This window comes from Pipistrellus kuhlii, unplaced genomic scaffold, assembly GCF_014108245.1.
Source record: "Pipistrellus kuhlii isolate mPipKuh1 unplaced genomic scaffold, mPipKuh1.p scaffold_m20_p_16, whole genome shotgun sequence".
In the NCBI taxonomy this organism is placed as follows: domain Eukaryota; kingdom Metazoa; phylum Chordata; class Mammalia; order Chiroptera; family Vespertilionidae; genus Pipistrellus; species Pipistrellus kuhlii.
Genome location: NW_023425471.1, coordinates 17,272,528 through 17,293,277, shown reverse-complemented (window position 1 = coordinate 17,293,277; position 20,750 = coordinate 17,272,528). Strand labels below are relative to the sequence as shown.

At 35.0% G+C, this 20,750-nt stretch overlaps 1 protein-coding gene across 2 annotated transcripts in view; it reads left to right on the top strand.

Annotated features, from left to right (window-relative positions):
• The window catches only part of DMD (dystrophin), a 1,962,662-nt gene that overhangs the window by 180,576 nt on the left and 1,761,336 nt on the right, over positions 1–20,750 (top strand). For both annotated transcript variants that reach the window (XM_045582357.1, XM_045582356.1), the window contains exons 2-3: positions 16,317–16,409; positions 17,799–17,876. The gene's annotated coding sequence lies outside the window, so the exon portion shown is untranslated. The remainder of the gene's footprint in view (positions 1–16,316; positions 16,410–17,798; positions 17,877–20,750) is intronic.

Here is a 20,750-nt window from a genome sequence, read left to right as displayed (position 1 = left end):
TCTTTTTTAAAAAATTATTATTCTAGATAAATTTTTGGAAAGTTTGTTTTAGGTCTGTGATATATGCTGTTGGTATTTTAATGGGGAGTGCATTGAATCTATAAATTTCTTTGGGTAATGTGGACATTTTCATGATGTTGATTCTACCAGTCCATGAACACAGTATGTTCTTTCATCTGTTTATGTCTTCCTCTTCGTCTATCTCTTTTTTCATTGTCCTGTAGTTTTCGGAGTATAGGTCTTTTACCTCCTTAGGTAAGTTTATTTCTAGATATTTTAATATTTTTGGTGTGATGGTAAATGGGATTGATTTTTTTAGTCTCTCTTTCTGTAACTTCATTATTGGTATATAGAAATGCTGTAGATTTCTTGCCATTAATTTTGTATCCTGTTACATTGCTAAATTCATTTATTAAGTCTAATAATTTTTGATGGAGTCTTTTGGTACAATGTTATGTCATCTGATAATAAGGAAAGTCTTACTTCTTCTTTTCCAATTGTTATGACTTTTATTTCTTCTTGTCTGATTGCAATGGCTAATACTTCCAGTACTATGTTGAACAGGAGTGGTGAAAGCGGGCATCCCTGTCTTGTTCCTGTTCTTAGGGGAAATGGTTTTAGTTTTTGCCAATTGAGTATGATGTTGGCTGTGGGTTTTTCATATATGGCTTTTATTACAGGTATGAGCCTTCTATATCGACCTTGCTGAGAGGTTGTTTTTTTTTTTGGTTGTTTGTTTTATCAAGAAAGGGTGTTGGATTTTGTCAAATGCTTTTTCTGTATCAGTTGATATGACTATGTGATTTTTATCTCCCAATTTGTTTATGTGATGTATTGTGTTTATTTATTTGTGGATATTGTACCATCCTTGCATTCCTGGGATAAATCCTACTTGATCACGGTGTATGATCTTTCTGATATACTGGGGGATCTGATTTGCTAGAAATTTGTTGAGGATTTTGGCATCTATGTTCATGAGGGATACTGACCTGTAATTCTCTTTCATTGTGTTGTCTTTATCTGGTTTTGGTATTAGGGTGATGCTAGCTTCATTGAATGAGCTTGGAAGTGTTCCTTCCTCTCAAATTTTTTGGAGTTGTCTTTGGGGGATAGGTTTTAGTTCTTCCTTGAATGTTTGGTAAAACTCCCCTGTGAAGCTATCTGGCCCTGGGCTTTTGTTTGCTGGAAGTTTTTTGATGATTGCTTCAATTAGGCCAAGGAAATTTTAATAATCATAGGGTATGGTATGAAGAATCTTCAAAACTAAGTGAGCAAACAACCAACCAAAAAAATAAATAAATAATAAAACACACAAAAAAAACAAAACACCAAACAAACAACAACACTGGGTCTGGAATTCATTATTGATTATATTTTGGTTCCAACTTGCAATTTTATTTAATGTGATGTAGTGAACTGTTATGACAGTTTCATCCCACATGCCCATGTTAGCTGTTGACAAGGTATGCCATTTATTACCGCCACTAGGTTTTATGCAAATGTGGATGTTATGTTTCTCGGTTCCTTTTCCCCCTCTTCAGATTATTATTGACATATGTTGCCTTTCATATACCAGTTTAACAAGTATTCATTCTTGAAACTTCAAAATTGTTTTTCTTCTTCAATCAGTTCATGATGGATCATGCATAAAAATATAAGAAATCTGTAGCACTTTACCATGCCCATTTTCTCCATATTATTCTCAATTGGTTTTTAAAGATTAATTTGTAGTCAAATTGGTTTTAGTCACTAAAGAATACCTTAAGGAAAGTGAAGTCCATTTTAAGGATTATATATATATATTTTTAATTGCCTTGAATGAATTATTAAGATTGGATTATGAGGTTATTGGTTATAATTAATATGTTATTATACTGGAAGATGCCTGTTTTGTGAATTAAAATAGATATCAATATTTATTATTATTAATTATTTTTCCATACATGCATTAATTAATTAATTCCTATTGATCTTTTTCTTCATGGATTGTCCACACATTTTATTAAGGATAAACAAGGAAATGGGCAGAAGTACCAAAGACTGATGAACAAAATTATCAAAGAATATGCTTTTGGTCAATTAGGTTCTAAATCCTTGTTCTCAGAATAACCTTACCGTGCTGGGTATTTTCCATAAAATGAGGAAGTCAGAATAATTCCCAGTGCTACATGATGATAAATACTCAGAGGGTTGACTATGATTTGCAAATTCCCAAAGTGTCTACATTTAAAGGCCACCTTTTCTACCCTCTTTGATATATATTTTAGCTTTTAGATGTGATAGTACAGTCTAAGATAAACATGACTGTGAGCCCTTAATGGTTAGGGAAATGCCAACACAAAATAGTCTATTTTCAATAAACAAGCAGGTTTCACCATGCCTTTTATACAAAATACAATGTTAAAGATTTTGTTTAATTATGCAGGAAAATGTTTATCATAAGAGGGTCAAGAAAATCAACAAACAAAAAATGAGAGACTGGGTTAGGATTGAAGCTATAGCCTACAGAGTCAGGGGATGGATTTAGATCTGAGTTTAATTTGAACCTAGCGAATTTACTTAAGACTCTAAATCTTAATATCCTCATCTTTAAAAATATAGGAGCAATATCTTCCTCACTAATTCATTCTACAATACTATCAAACATAATAAGTTTAACATTTCATAAAATTCTTAGAACATCTCAGTTTAATAAAGAAACACAAAATTGTAGAAGAAGGTGAATATGGTATCAGGAGGAGAATGAAAAGAGGAAGAGGAAGAGAAGAAACTAGAAATGTGATAGATCAAGCTTGAAAAAAGTGTGGTTTTATATAAATAGAAAAGAGTATGCTTATATATGAATATAAAAAGTCTTTAAAAACCATGTTGACACTTATTCAGTCTATTATTTTCCTATATATCAGTTTTTCCACAAAGTTTATTTACTGATTTTAAAATCAGTAGAAACCTTTTTAAAAACCAAGAAATTAAAATGAATATTTTTCCATTTTAAATTTCATTTTAACTATGTTTAAACTTCCAACTTATATCTTACTATCTAAATTCAATAAAAGATTGCCGGTGTATCCCTAGTAATATTTAAATTTAAGAGGCCAAAATACAGTTATTCAACCAGGTGAGTGAGAACCAACCTTTTAAAAGTTGATAAGTATTCAGCATTAAAAAATCTGATCATTATTATATTTTTAAACCAAGATAAATTTAATTTCTTTTTTATAGTATTTTGGGGAAGTTGCTATTTAATAAAATAAAACATTTTGCACAGCAATGATTAGCAAAGGTTTGTTGTTGATAGATATGAATTATTGAATTAAACACATTTTACAGTTAAGTTATATAATAATAAGTCTTGGTAAAAACTTGTATTTAAAGTTATTAAAGTATTTTTTTATTTTTGAAATAAACAGGTGTCTTAAATTTTTCTTATTAACACACAAGACAATCTATAATAATAAAAGCATAATATGCTAATTAGACTGGATAGCTGAATGACCTTTCAGACGTCATTCTGGACATCCTTCCAGACAAAGCTATGGTGGTAGGGGCTGAGGCATAGGTGGTTATGGGCGATCAGGCAGGCAGGCAAGCAGAGTGATTAGGGGTGATCAGACAGACAAGTGAATGGTTAGGAGTGATGAGCCAGGCAGACAGAGTGGTTAGGGGTGATTAGGCAGGAAGGTGAACAGTTAGGGATGATGAAGCAGGCAGGCAGAGTGGTTAGGAGTGATCAGGCAGGCAGGAAGAGGTATTATGGGTGATCAGACAGGCAGGCAGGTGAGTGTTTAGGAGCCAGTGGTCCTGGATTGCAAGAGAGTGCAGCTTGGGCTGTGGGACCCTCCTACCCCGTGCACGAATTTTGTGTACCAGGCCTCTAATTTATATTATTTCTTATGAGCCTTGTGAAGAAATAACGTCAATTCTAACTACTTCTCTTTGCTTGTTACCCAGCTTAATTTATTTAAAAATGTAGTATTCTAGAAACACTAACTGAATGTGACAGTTTAACTCACAGAGAATTCCTTTTAATTCACTATTTTTTGAAAATGTCTGAATGATAAATCACTGGAAATTAGAGCATATAATGACAATTAGATAAACAGGTATTTTTATCTAAAGTGACAACAGAGTAAAAAATTCTAGCAAACAGAAGAACAAAAATTCTAGCTTTTCTTTTATTAGCTTCTCATAAGATCCAAGTGAATCATCAAATGAATATGTTGAATAAGAAATATAACCCTTGTTGTATTTATCCTATCTATTATAATAAAATAGTAATATGCAAATTAATCACTCTGGTACGTCCACAAGCCACACCCACAAGCCAATCAGGAGCAAGTATGCAAATAACCCAACCAAGATGGCTGCATCCACAGAGACAGCAGGAGGCTATGGTTGCCCCTTGTGATGGAGGAAGCCAAGCTTTCTGCACACCCCGGCTGGTTCAGGCCTCCACTTAAGGCTACAAAGTTTTAATTATAAAAGATAAATAAATCCCAACAGAAATTCCTGCTGCCAATGAGCAAGCAGAAGGCTTGGCTCCATTCCAGGCTACAAAGTTTCAATTGTAGAAGATACATAAACCCCAGATACCAGGGCCTCCGCTTGGGTCACCAGGGAGCTGGCCAGCCTGCAAAACACCACAGGTTCCTCACCTAGGCCGCCCCACACCCCAAGGGAACCCTCACCCTGATCTGAGACACCCTTCAGGGTAAACCAGCTGGCCTTCACCCATGCACCAGGCCTCAATCCTATCTAATAAAAGAGTAATATGCGGATTGACCATCACTCCAACACACAAGCTGCCTGCCCCCATGTGGTCAAAGATCCTGCACCAATGGGGACACAAGATGGCCACCACAAGATGGCCAGCAGGGGAGGGCATTTGGGAAGTATAAGGCCTGGAAGGAGTTCAGTTTGGGGCAATCAAGCTTGCAGGGTAGGGTAGTTAGGGGTGACCAGGCCAGCAAATGAGGGCAGTTGTGGGCAAACAGACTGGCAGGAAGCAGTTAGACATCAATCAGGTTGGCAGGAGAGTGGTTAAGGTGTGATCAGGTTGGCAGCCGAAGCAGTTAGGGGCAATCAGGCAGGCAAGCAGGTGAGCAGTTTGGAGCCAGCAGTCCTAGATTGTGAGAGAGATGTCTGACTGCCTGTTTCAAGTCCCAGATTGGAGAGGGTGCAGGCTGGGCTGAGGGAAACCCCCCCTTGCACGAATTTGGTGCACCAGGCCTCTAGTACTATATAACAATCACAGAAGAGTTAAGAAATTACATTTTATTAAAGTGAACTTTAGAAATCTCTATGGTTGACACTAGTATGTTTTTTTTTTTTTATTATTTCATGAATCTGAGAATTAACAATAATATGATTTTGTTAATTTTTTTTTGCAAGATGGAATTGGAGGAGTTATGTGGAGTATTTTCTAGATAATCCATTGGGTCAAATATCTAGCAATAGTGACTTTTTGCCCATATTCAATTTCAGCAGTTAAAATAGTATTTTATATCTTGAACTTCTTTTTCACCAAAATTCCAAGGGCTCTTTTAAAGTATGTTTTAAGTAATTTATCCATTGTTTTAATGCAGTTTAATTTTTGAGACATCTTTCTACTGTGTAGAAACAAACATTCATATATGGACATGTATCAGTTAGCTATTGCTGTGAAACAAGGTAACTCCAAACTCATTAGGGTAAGTCAACACCATTTAATGTTCTTTCAAATCTTCAGAAATTTCCAGGCAGTTCTTCAGCTCTCTGCTTGGATTATTTATATGGTCTCTAGTTAGCTGTGAGCTGACTAGGTGCCTTATCTGATCATTAGCATCTGATCTTTACCTTCTGTTTGCATTCTCTTCCTCTTTTCACATCTAGCTATTGATTTCTATTCAACCTTATTATCCAATCTGGGATGACCTTTTCTGGGACTACTGGGACAACTTGATTTTGTTTCATGTCTCATCTTTTAGCTATCTGATTCAAGCATGTTATGTTGGTATAGGTGGAGATGTAAGCATGAGAGCAAAACTGTTCAAGCCCTTATGAGGCCTATATTTGGAAGTGGAACTCCATCATTTCCACTGCATTCTATTGGCCAAAGCAAGGTAGTGGTCAACCCAGATTTCAGAGGCAGGGGAATAGACACCACTCTTCATGAGAGAAATAGCACAGTCCCATTTAAAAGGGCATGGCTTCAGGAAAGAATAAAATATTTGGCCCAGTTTTGTGGTTAATCTAACTTAGATAGTGACCTCTGCTTTCACGAAAACAGGTTCAGATGGAAAGGTATATAACTTCCCATTGTTTAGGGTTTTAAGGAGCTCATATTTGCAATTCAAGGCAGGTGCTCCTTGTCAAGTAATATTTCCAGACAAGAATAGTTTTCTCAAATTCTTAAGACTTGAAAATTAGCTTCTAAACAATGCCAATATTGTCCTTTCATAAACAATATTAACTACCTTAAAACATCCATCTAAATATTAATATGAAATATATGGTAAATACTTCAAAATTAGATTCCATGTTCAAAAGAATGAAAACAGGACCATTTGACATTTGCCCACACTTTTGGGTGGCAAACCAAGTCCTTGCTGCTGTTGTCTCTCACACATCTAAAGTCTCATCCTTTCCCATTCCTCCATGTACCCTGTGCTCCAAGAACTTATTTATCACAGTTTCTTTACAAGTTCATGCAAATTAATTTATCTGATCCTCAGCATCTGAAGTGTCTCTCTGCTTGGCATTCTCTTCCTCTTTCCACATCTAGCTATTGATTTCCTATTTAACCTTGTAAATTCAGTTCAAGGATTTCTGCTTCTGTTTGTCTCTCAAGTGAAAATGACATCGCTCTCATTTGTGCTGGCAACATACTTACCCATAACTATTAACAGGATTATAACACAGTGGTATAATTATATTGGCTTAAATGCATAGCTCTTTCCTATTCTGTGACTAAAGCTGTGAAAACAATGGCAATATCTTTTGTTTTTTAATAATTTATCTTTTCAAATATTCCCAGAGCTTGCCTGGCACAATATAAAGCACTGGAATAAAGTCTATTAAATTTAGTTGAATAATTTAATTAACCTCCTTTTTTACTATGATGGAAATAAGCAAATTAATAAATAATTTATCCAAGTTCACACAGTTGGGAAAAATTACACCTGTGATTAAATCAGGCCTCTTTGGCCCCAGATGCTATATTCTTTAATGTGAATCTCACTTAACAGACTTTCCAATATGTAACTGGCATGTTTGAGTGGATCTCTGAAGAAATACTGCACTAAATGCATGAGTAAAACTTTTCCTTATATTTACTACTATATCACTTAATCTTCCTCAGCTTTAAGGGTTATATTTGTTATATTTTTAGTTATAGCCTTCAAGGTTTTTGTATGAGGGATTGCTTTTTGTATTTTAATTTAATTAACATTAAAAAGTCAGATTTTCCATATACCTTAGAGTGACTTCTGCATTTAAAAAATATGTTTTGGTCTCTAGAGCAGTCTTTACTAAATTTATTGAGGAATTCACTGCCTGGCATACTGGACTCCTGAAAGAGTTACTAGACTCTCCAAAAAGAGTGACATAAAAATACACATTTAGGACAAGGAAGAATTTTCCTAATGTATGTATGTAGAATGATCACTGTGCTGTTATCCTTCAATTACTAATTCAATTTAAAATTAGAAGCAATTTTGTGCTGGCCAGTTCAACCAGAGGGTTGCAGTTTCCATCCCCAGTCAAGGGCACATACCTGGTTGCAGGTTTGATCCCTGGCCCTGGTCAGTAGGTGCTTGTGAGGAGGCAACCAATTGGTGTGTGTCTCACATCAATGTGTTTTTTTTTTCTCTTTCTCATTCCCTCCCCCATTCCATTCTATCTAAAAATCAATGGAAAAAATATCACCGGGTGAGGATTAACAAAAAAATTTAGAAGCAATTTTGTTTGTAGGCTATATAACTGTATCTGACTTTCAGAGACCTCAGGGGAAAGAAAAAGAATAACTTAAATGATCCTTATTTTATTGAAAGAGATTTTGAAACTGCAGAAATAAAACTTATTTAAGATTGACTGTGAATGACATTATGGCCAAAGAAGCCCAGTTCAAACTGCAGTTACAAAGTATAGAATAATTAAGAAATCTGGAAATAGACTACCTAAGTTTGGATTCATATCTACCACTTGCTGCGTGAACTCAGTCAAGTTGCTTATCTTCTCTGTGCCTCAGTTTTATCACCAGTAAAATGGGAATGGTTTTAATTCATTGTGGTGAGGATTAATTAAAATAACCCATGTGCAGTACACAGAATTTGAGGCTGATATAAAGTAAATACTCAATTAGTCATGCCTTCTAAAATATATCAAGTTTCATAGGAAATTACCAATATTCAACCATATTTGACTATAGAATTTAAAGTTTCATATGATTCAAAATATTAAGAGGAAAAAGAGGTATAGTGGGGACAGAAGCTCTTATTTAAATATTTTTTCCTGTGTGACTTGCCCTTTCTTGTTCCCTTGATTTGGCATTGCCAATAAGCAGACCCTCCTCATAGCCAAGGAAGAAGGCAATGAGGAGTCCAAGGCTGCCTTCCTACTGGGTATAAATAGGGAAGGATTAGGAAGAGGCTATATATTGTCACATAATTGTCCACACTCAATTGTGCTGCAGCATAATTGAGAAATTATCACAATGTTAATTTTATAAATAAAATTTACATTTAATAATTGGCCATAAGGTCTCCTACTGGATCTGAGCAAGCCTGAATAGTCCTTTCTCCCTTGGTATTTTGCCTGGAGCTAAGTACTAATCCTTGACATTTCTCGTGTGTGTGTTTGTGTGTGTGTGTGTGTGTGTGTGTGTTTTCTGAAGAATCAGAGTGTTATTTAGATGCTTTGAAACCAAGTGCTTTGTCTTACAAACTATATACTTTGCTTATTCTGTCACAAAGTGACTATCAGAGATAAAATATACCTACTCAACATCCATTTTTGTCTCTATCTATCTAAACCTTAAATCATATACCTATGTGATTAAATAGAAAAAATGAATTTAATTTTCAGAATTTTAAATTTATTGGGGGTAATTAAAAGTAGTATAAGAATTAGTTAAAATTATGATTGGGAAGTTCACACATATTTTAACATAACTATTTGTGAATTATATTAAGGTTATATCTAGAAATACAAAATAGAAAGTTCACATAATTTTACTTGTATTTGTTTCAGAATACCTTTTAACTGAATTTGTACTGATGTATCTAGTTTACAGAGGAGAAAACTCAGGACTATAGTACCAGAGGCATGGATGCATGGAACAGACTGACAGATCTCAGAGGGGGAGAGGTGGGGACTGGAAAAAATTAGCTAAAGAACATATATGCATATATGCATAGCCCTTGGGCATAGCCAACAATGTGATGAAGGAAGGAGAGGGAGAGGGAAGCTGGATGGAAGGGGACAAAAGGGGGATGAGGGACATCGAAATAATGTCAACAATAAAAAAAAAAGTCAGTTTTATTACAAAACACCTTAAAGATAGACCCGATCAGACAAGAAACTGTGCTGAGTTTTGGTTAAGCACACTTTACTTTCAAGTTTATAATAGCCCATTTACAGATAATTACTTAATTTCCATTAACTATTGTTGTGGCTCCTGTTTAAATTTCTAATGTGCAATCTGGTTGAATCTTTTCTCATGTACTTAATAGTATAACTCACACATTAGGTCCTAGTGATTATGTTTTATAAAGAGTTAGTGACAAATAACATTTTAATCTGGAGAGACTGTAAAACTATTATATTACCTAATTTAGCTCTTGAGCACTTCCTAGCCCCAGGGGATAACTTGGATTTTTCTTGATTATCCTCTGTAGCCCAGATTTTAGTTGTGTTCCTGATATATAAATGTCTCTAAAATTATTTGATGCTAAGGAATAAAGAATAATATATGTTAATTTAATCTGTTAAAGCCTACAAAGCATAATATTACTTTGATATCCTATTACAGAAGAGAAAGTGTTCCAACGATGCATTTGGTTCTTTGAAATGACATTACTAGATACAGAAATAATATAGGAGGCTTGAGAAGGAATACTTGGGCCTTTATTTCCTGACAAGGGCATATCTGACTTTGATTCCTTGGATCACAGGGAATTTGTTGAATGTTCTAAGGTGTTGAATGTTTTTGGTTTATCCCTCTGGGTCAACTCCCTCCCTCTCTGTGGATGATATCAAACGACTTCCTGGCCCTTGGGCTTCCAGTTGGATTTGGCTAATGAGAGCATTTACATGACATCTGAGGGAGGGATGAAAGAAAGACCAGAGTATTTATTCACTGTATTCATCCCCCAAATATAAAAACTCCTGTCTGTTGACCCTCTGTGCTCTTTCTTTGTTCAGGGACCAGTAACCATTCTCTTTCTCTTCATTTCTCTCAGTCTAGGAGTGATAATAGCACTTCTCTATTACCAGTTCTGGTGATTTCTTTATAGTCTGCCCTCATATTTGTAAATCGTCCCTTATTAAACTCTCTTCAAGTTACCCAAGTCCTTTAGGACCCTGGGGCACTCAAAGGAGAGAGTTCTCTCCACCTCCAGGTGATGACATTTAATAGGAAGGAGAGAATATAATTAGGGTTTATGGAGCATTTTTTATGCCCAGTCTCATGTGGGACACCTTATATTTATTAATGCATTTAATCCCAATGTTAGTACTTTGACATTGATTCCTCTGTTATTCTGGGGTGAAAGTTACAAGGCAAACTGTGGAAAATGTGGATTATTTGAGTTAAAAATTTGGAATAGTTTCATGATAGCTAACACTCACTGAGCACATCTTACACATAGTGATATTCTAAATGTACTTAAATCTCCTCAACATTACCACAAGTTAGATAATAGCAGATATTCATTTTATAAATGAAAAAGATAAGGTACAGAGCGGTTAAGTTACTTGCTCATTATCACACAGCTGAAATATGGCAGAGCTGGGATTTGAACCAATTCATCTGGGCACAAAAGACAATATTCGTATTTACTGTATTATACCACTTCCCTTGGTTTTGTAAAATGTATTTCATCAATGCAATGTTTCCACCCAGATTCTCTCTGTATAAACCTGATGTTTTCCCATCATCAGTTGCCTAAAATGGAATACTTAACCACCATTGTTCTTCCATTTTTTTAGAGATTCCGTTCAAGGCAAAACTAATCTATAGTAATAAAAATCAGTATAGCCACCCTTGAAGGGAAGTGCACACAAGAGGGTATGAGGAAGCTCATAGGTTGCTAGTCATATTGTGTTTCTCTTTTTGGTATGGATAATATGAATGTGTTCAGTTTGTGAAAATTCATTGAGCTAAAACTTAAGATACATTTACTTTCCTTTACGTATAGTATATCTCAATAAAATTCTCTTATGGAATACTTTTTACAACCCATGCTTAAATAAATTATCTAAAAATTGCCTATTTATGTTATAATAGGTTGCATTATTTTTAGGGGACCTGATCAACAGTATTCACCAATAAGTTTTGAATCAATTTTGCACTCCTTTTTGGTGTTTCCTATATCTAAATATTTGCAAATACAGAGGACTATCTTGACTTTCTGAATAGCTGAGATGTCCAGAGCCTTACCTTTCTGTAACCGGAAGTCTATGATAAATTATCCCCGGGCTCTTTACCTTCTTCCTATTGGAACACTATATTGATCTCCATGTTTTCAGGTTAAAAGATTGATATAACTCTAACAATCAGAAGCTATTTAAATATTTTCACAAATGCATTTCTGTCTCTTCCTCAATTTTTTCACTTTGTTTATGCCACTTACCAAGCAATTTGAATTGTTTTTTTTTATAACATTGTCTCTATAAAGATATAAAGAAATTCCATATTTCTTTATATCATACTGACAGTGATCTGGAAGGATTATTGTCTCATTTTATGGTCCTTTTATCTTGTTATTTGGGTTAGCAAGGAAGAAAACAATATGTAAGTGGATGCAAAAAACTGCTGAGTATTATCAAAAGTTCACTTTTTAAAGAAAATGTTTGCCATGGAAAGGATTGAAGACAAGAGAGCCAGAAGTTACATGGCCCAAAGAGGGTTTAATGTTCTGTATGTTTTGCAAAGTAATTTTTATACAATTGAAAAGAAAGCCATTAAAGATGTGGAATTTTAAGGAAATATTGTTTTCATGACATAAAATGTCACTTGCAACAAAAAGTTGTAGATGAAAAGGGAAGAAAACAAAAGAAGATTTAATTAAAAATAATCAAAAGAACATGAAAAAAGAAAAAAAGCACTTGAAGCTTCTGAGTGTTCTCCTGTGCCACCCACATTTTCAGTATTAGTAATTGAATTAGGGCGACATCTTTCCTCCTTGACTTTCACTTTTACAAGGGTAGCAAACTAGGAGAAAACAGAACACATTGTATATGACTTCTGCACTTTCCAGCAGGTTCAACAATGCACCATAACTGTATTTACAGCTCGATTCTGGCCAAAAGAAGAGAAGGCAAGGGATCATAGAAGAATAAAACATAAAAAACATGCTATATTTATTGTGTGCCTACTTTTTGCCAAGTCTGTGTAACAAACCTACACTGTTTGATTTAAACCTCAGAGGAGTGCTCTGAAGTAGTATTATTTCAATCCCCATTTTACCTAAGAGTAAATTGTTCCTCAGAAAGGCTAAGTCACTTGCCTAAGACAGTGCAGCCAATGAATAGGAAACTTGAGTTCAAAAGTCAGCTATTTCTGCCTCTGAAATGTCTGCCCCTTTTGCCACATCACATCTGCAATGCTTTTGAATGAGGAGTTGAATCCAGAAAAAGAAATGAAATGCATCCATGAGAAATGAGATGTTTGCTTTTTCTAGGATATGCATTCTACAAGAAGAATAAGACCAAGCACCTGTAAGCCCATGAATTTACAAGCTAAATTTTGTACAAATCATTGAACTTCACTTTAATTTCAATTATACCACAGGAGGGAAATTGTCACCCAAAGTGCTTGAAATGGCTTTAAAGTTAAAACAAATATGCAGTAAGAGAAGGCACAATTTCCAGGAAAGCTTAACATGAAACATATGTTTTCATAGACATTTTGAACCTGTAGTCACTGTATAATTTATACTGCCAGATTCCAGGGTGAATTCATTCAGTCTCATCTGCTGGAAGGATGCTAGGGTGTAACATTCTGAGAAGCACTCCGAGAGACTGTGGTGGATATAAAAAATAGAAATTTGATTTCAGTTGTGAAATATAAAATATATATATCATTGATTTTGTGAGTTTTGAAAGTTACCTACAATACCAGGAACTTTCTTTTTCTCTGTCACCTCACTGCTTTTTAGGTGTCCCAACTAGTTGTGCCTAGAGGCCTCTGACTGGCCTAAAATCCTTGACTCCCTTTCCATTTTCTTTGGTTGCAGTTTCAAATGGAGAATTATAAAATGCTCAAAGCAAGATCATGTTTGTCTTGTTGACCTTTGTCTAGATTCCTTGGCCAAAATCATAAGCTGTGTAGCCCAGCAAACCATGGCTCGCAAGCCATATGCGGCTCTCTGGACCCTTGAGTATGCTCTTCCACAAAATACCATGGCCTGTGCAAGTCTATTTTGAAGAAGTGGTGTTAGAAGAAGTTTAAGTTTTTAAAAAAATTTGGCTCTCAAAAGAAATTTCAGTCGTCATACTGTTGATATTTGGCTCTGTTGACTAATGAGTTTGCTGACCACTGGTATAGCCCTCATGTCTTGGATGCTAGAGGATCATGCTTTATTTTGTACCCCAAGATTTATCTCCTTCCTTATTTCTGCTTTTCTTCTTGAATGACCATTTTCTGGTTTGTCAGGCTTTATCTATCTATCTATCTATCTATCTATCTATCTATCTATCTATCATCTATCTACCTGCCCATCCATCCATCCATCCATCCATCTATCCATCCATATATTTTTCATAAGAATAAGTATCTCTGTCAGCTACCTAAACTTTATTTTCTTCAAAACTTTACACATTTCAGTGTGCAATACTCTTTCTATTGATAAGTTTATAAGCCCTACACTGCTCAAATGCATCTGTAAAGTTTTGCTCCTAAAAATAAAACAAACAAGCAAACAAAACAAAACAACATTTTCAAGGAATTGTAGAACTTCAAACAAACTGAAAATAAAACCTTAATATTACTCCCCAAATGCCAAGTTTTTCAAGGGTATATATGAGGTTTTTGACAAAATTATTATAAAGCATATGTTCATTTTCATTACTTATTAGTAAAAAACTTTCATTAAAGTTTCATGAAAATGGCACTATTGTTTTAAGATTTACTTATACATTATATGTGGTTAAGGTGTCAAGCATGTTAGTATTTTCTTTTTTTCTGTGGAGTTTTAGGCAGGACTATTTGAGTAGATTTTCAAAAGATACTTGTAGTTATCTTTGTCAAAGCCCATACGTAGCTCAACTCTGAAAGATGGACATAGAGGGGCTGGTGGACTTTTTCAGGGGTCAGTATTCTCATTAAGCGAAACATGGAGGCATTGGCCCAAGTTGTTATTGACGTGGCTACCTGACTATAGGGACAACCTGAATACTATGTCTTCAATCTTAGGAGTTTTGGCTTGGAAAACAGGATTTTTCTTGATTTTCTTGAGCTATGTGAAATTCAATGTCTGTGTGTGATTGAAGGAGTGGATAAGAAGAGCCCAATCACCCAAAGGCAAATGTTAGACCCATCACCTGACATTTGTGGAATGTACTTCCTGATCCCCCAGACTATGGGAGTTTCCATAGTTATGTGCTCCTGGGTCCCTTTTACTGCTTCTGTGTGGTACTACCTTTTAGGATTATTTGTTTTCCCTGCTGGACTCAAAGTCCACAAGGGTTGGGGTCATGTCAGTCTGATTTACTAACATGTGCTCCAGCATGTAGCTTGTGTTTATTGGTGCTCGATAAATATCTGTCATCAATAAATTAGGGATTTCTAGATAACTTGGGTGAATGATTTCATGTAAAGGGTTTATAGGCTTTAAACCAGAAAAAGAAAATATTTGGAGTCATGGCAGAAGAAATAAAATATTAGAAAGATAATCAAATCGAAGGACAAAAGGCAAAGGAAGCAGCAAGATAAAATAGAAAGAACAAAGACCCAGGAGTTAGAGACAGATCTGGGCCAAAATTTTGGCTTTACCACCTTCTGGTTTTATGACAAAGGGCCACATGTTTAACCTCTTTGTCTCATCTGTGAGATGAGTATATTAATGTTAACCTCATAAAAATGTCACAAAGATGATAAGATCTAATCATTTAGTGGAGTGTTTCTCATGAGTAGTTACTCCAAAATGTTAGATATTATTAGAGTCTATAACTTTTCCTCAGTATAATTCCCAAGTAAAACAACTGGAAAAATAGATTTTAAAAAAGTTTCACTGGCCTATTTCAACTCAATTTCAATATATTTTTTTTTTAATTTTAGCTAATATGAGAATGGGTCATTCTGAGGTAGTACATAAAATGTATATACAGAGAAAGCTTGTTTTATGGGTGAAGGATGGTAAACCCTCTAGAATTAAGTATTATATTTCCAAGTAAATAGTTAAATGTTATGCATCTATACAGGACATTCTATATGGTTTTTATTTCTTTGCACATTTCCTCCAACCCCCCTCCCTAAAGCCCACCTGCCTGTATCTTTAAAATATTTTCTCTTCTTAATAGAATCACTATTGAAAAAGTGGAGTTAATTAGATCATTTAAGCTATAGAACTCTAAGGCCTGGTACACAGATTCGTGCACCACTAAGGTCCCTAGGTCTGGCCTGTGCTCTCTTGCAATCTGGGACCCCTTGGGGGATGTCAGAGAGCCAGTTTTGGTTTGGTCCCTGCAAACTAAACCAAAGGACCCCACTGGCACCAGGCCTTTAGTATGCATATAAGATCTTTGGTTAATCTCTTCCCACCCTCCCCTTGCGCCCCTTCCCTCTGAGATGCATCAGTCTGTTTCACATTTCCATGCCAGTGTTTTTTGCTTCTGTGTTGAGCATCTTCCCCTGGTGGTCAGTGCACATCACAGCTACCAGCTGGTCTGCAGGCCACTTAGGCTTTTATATATCTAGATTTTAAAGTAAATTTAGTATAATGATGTTATATTGCTTTTTGTTTTTTACTTGGAGGTTCTCTTTTCTCAACATTGACAGATTAAGAATTAGATATATTGAATGTTTTAAAACATAGCTTACACGTTTAAGAGACATAATCATTGAAATGGATCACTGGAAGCATGTTTTGCTTAATTGGGCATATTTTGTATTTCAGTTTGGGAAGCAGCACATAGAAAACCTCTTCAGTGACCTGCAGGATGGGAGTCGCCTCCTGGACCTTCTAGAAGGCCTCACAAATCAAAAACTGGTATGTAACTTATTTATAAGAAAGTTCACATTAGCCTTAGGAGAATTTCATATCACAAACAAACTCCACATAATTTTATGAGATTTAGGAAAATTCACTAATTTACCAATTACTGAATTAACTGGCAATACAGGAACTATTCTGAATAAAACGATCTCATAATATTATTTTCATGTTGGCATAGTCTATAAAATGGAGAAAAAGAAAGTGAAAATTTTCAGTAACATAATTTATGTCAATTAATAGCTATTAACTTTCAATGTTTGGTATCTTTGTTAGTGAATGCATGTTATTATTGATTTTTATATAGAGAGGAAGGAAGCTATATAGAGACAGAAACATTGATGAGAGGAAAAAACATCATCAATTGCCTGCCTCCTGCACGTCCCTTACTGGGGATTTAGCCCACAACCCAGGCATGTACCCTGATGGGGAATCGAACTGGTGACCTCTTGGTTCATGTGTTGACACTCAACCACTGAGCCCACTGGCCAGACTTGAATGCATTTTTATAAAGGCTTTTAAACATAATCACATTTTAAATTTAATTTATTTTTTATTGTGATAACATTTAACATGCGATATAGAAAACGGGCAGTTGTTGTTTAACAGGTATAAAGTTTCAGTCATGCAAGATGAGTAAGTTCTAGAGGACCGCTGTAGAACATTGTGCCTATAGCCAAAAATACTTTATTGTGCACTTAAATGTTTATTAAGTGGGTAGAGCTCATTTTAGGAATAAATATGGCAGGTATCATAACAGTAAAATTTCAAGAGCTCCACAACTGAATAAATAAATTCATCCATATATTGTGATGAACTATGCAAATGTTAGTTTAAAACTTACCAGATAAGATATGACTTTTGGGATTGAGAGTGAGGGTTAGAAAACTAAAGGTGATAGAGGTTTGAGCTTTAGTGATTAACATAATTAAAATTATAGTCACAGAAATAGTTTTCTTTAACTTTATGTCACATTATATAATTTTGCTAGGCATACACCTCTTTTGAACTTTCTTACAAAGTGTAGAAATTAACTCACTTATCTATTTTTACTAGCAAATGTCCTTATGCATGCTGATGTTTCTATCGGTGGTCATACAGTAACCCCAAAATGGGCTATAGAATGATGGAGAGATTGTAAGTAATATATATCTTTTCTGAAGAGGAAAAAAATGCTATAATTTTTCTTGAGGAATGATCAGTTCATGCTAAGAAAATCCTATGACAAGTATAATTAGCCCAAAGCACTGAGATTCATTATATTAATCCCTCGCAGCCTGTATTCATTCAAAATATTCAGTTAGTCATGAGATGTATAAATTGTTAAATTTCTAGTAGATTGTGATTTCTCTTCTGGGCAGTAACATGGTTTCATTTTGTTTTCAGCCAAAAGAAAAAGGATCCACAAGAGTTCATGCCCTGAACAATGTCAACAAAGCACTGCGGTTCTTGCAGAAAAATAATGTAAGTGGAGATCTGAATAGAGTCTGGACACCATGAGACAGCAGGCTGAAAATTAGACTGAGGGCTTGGCCCCCAAATTCAGAGAAAGCATTTCAAGTTAACTTATAAATCAAATCAGTTATTAGTAAGATCACGTGTTGTAGTTCATGTGCTTCTTCTTGTGGCTAATGTAATTCAGGAAGTGAACGCATCAGCCACAGTGGGCAGGGGAAGGCAACTAAATGTTATTTTCTAATTTTAAAGAATGCGGTTATGTTTGGTGGACAAAGTAAGTCCTGTGGTGAACTTAGTTCCTCTTAGTAGTGTTCTGTGCAACTGATGGGCTTTTACTAAGCTGAATATTATTTTTAGAAGTATAAAGTGATTTCAAACATGATGATGATAAAGTTTGTTTGAATTCAACCAATATTATTAACACCACAATCAAGTATGAACATTACACAGAAAAGTCACTATTTCAACTCATGGTAAGAACTGCAACTTTTTAAAAAAAAAATTCTGTTTGATCTAGTTTAGATATATGTGTGTTACTGTAAGAAGTTAACAAATAAGTGTGGAAATTTAGGAGTTTCTACAGAGTGAAGTTGAGATTCCTCCCTTCTATCATGGCATTGTAAACAGTATCCTTTTTGGTATATTTGTTTGTTTTGTTTTGCTAATCCTCACCTGAGGATATTTTCCCATTGATTTTTAGAGAGAGTGGAAGGGAGAGGGAGAGACTGGGAGACACATTGAGGTGAGAGAGACAAATTAATTGGTTGCCTCCTGCATGCACCCTGACCAGGGCCAAGGAACCTGCAACCAACATATGTGCTCTTGACCGGACTTGAACCAAACTGGCTAGGGCAGAAGCAGTCTCCTTTCTTACTAACTTTCTATGATTTTTCTAACGAACCATTTATAAGGCAGTTTTAGTAACTTCCTAATTACATTATAGCTCTCTTTCAAGAATAAATCCAAATAAATTGATCACATATTCTTAAAATAACCATAATCAGTGATAGATTTTTAATGATGTATACATACCCAAATGTTGTTCAGTTTATATGGCACAGAGAGAACAACATATGGGAAATGGAAGTGACAGCTGTGCAGCATTTAGTTGATTTTCTGAATTTAGAATTGTCATATTTAGCCTATGAAAATTATAGAAATATTATTTTAATTGTCTTTTAAAGTGATTAACTATATATTTTTAAATTTTCTGCAGACAGAATAGAATAGTTTATAGAATGTTTGGCTCATTACTAGTGCAACAGAACCATTTGAAAAGCCAATTTCATGTAAATTAATAAATGTGTTTAAAGATATTGGGAATTTATATACAAAGATCTTTGTAGATCAATTCCCCATATTTATTTACAAAATATATACTCAAAGGAAACAACAAAAAAATCAAATAATTACAGTATTAGATTAACTCTACTTGATAGTGATCTCACTAAAAAAGTCACATTAAAAAATAGGCTGTTAGATCTCCTAAAAATAGGGAATTAATATAGACATAAATTGTTTAATAAGCATCTTGTTTTTTCACATAGTGATTATTGATTATGAGTTTGTAGATTATCTATATATATTATAATTATTAATTTCACAGTTTTCAATATAAGAACAAAAGAAATCCTGGCAACAAAACAGAGAAACCACAAAAGAAAATCTCTGTGACTTTGGGATACCAAATATTTATTTCTTAGATGTAAAACCAATGCTATAATTTAAAAAGAGAAAAGTTAACTTGAACTTCATCAAAATTATAAGTTATTTCTGTATTCAGGAGATGAGTAACTTGTTTCATGTATTGTTATCTCTGTGGATTATATATTTACTCACTCAGATGTGTCTTTTGATAATGAGAAGTTCTTCATTTTGATGTAGTTCATTTAAAAAATTGTATTAAATTTATTGGGTGTCATTGGTTAATAGGATTATATAGGTTTCAAGTGTACATATCTATGATACAGGATCTGTGTATTGCATTGAGTGCCTACCACCCAAAGTCAAATAATCTTCTGTCACCAAATATTTGACCTTTATCACCCAACAATTCCCTTCTCTCTGGTAGCCGCCATATTGTTGTTTGTGCCTATGAATTTTAGTTCTTGTTTGTTCAACTGTTAGTTTCAGTTTTGTATTATACTCATGAGTGAAATAATATGGTTCCTAACCTTTTCCTGATTTTTTTGGTTTAACATGACATTTGTTGTATCCTGTTTAAGAAACATTTGTCTGCCCCAAATCATTATGATATTATATTTTACTAGAGGCCTGGTGCATGAAAATTCACCAAGGGGGTCTGTCCCCTCTCACAGCCCAGGAGCCCCCAGGGGCAGGAAGCTACCCAGCGATCAGGGGAAAGTGATGCCCCATCACATCTCTGCTGCTTCTACTGCCAGCAGTGCAAGCCTTGGCCAGCCTTGATTACCTGAGAGTCTGGCAACCCTGGCAGTTGGGCAGCCACCATCCAAGGCTTGCCTGCACCTCAGGCCAGCTCTTGGCAGCTGAGGGGCTGAGTGGACTAGGAAACTCTGGAGGCAGGCACCTCAGCAGGGCTTAGGGGACTGGGTACCGCCATCTTGTGGCTGTGGGCTCTGAGAGTCAATTAGCACATTCCCTCTTTATTTGATAGGATTGTTATCTATATAAGCTTTATTGTTTCACCATATAAATTTGGATTTGTATTTCACCTGGAATTGATTATTGAATTTGGTGTGAATAATGGGTTAGGATTCTTGTTCTGTTTTTTGATTTGGAATCTAATTTACATAACACCATTATTATTTTTTAATAATTCTTTAATGTTGAAAGTATTATATATGTCCTCTTTTTACCCCATTGACCCCATTCAGCCTCACCTCTCCCCCCACAGGCCTA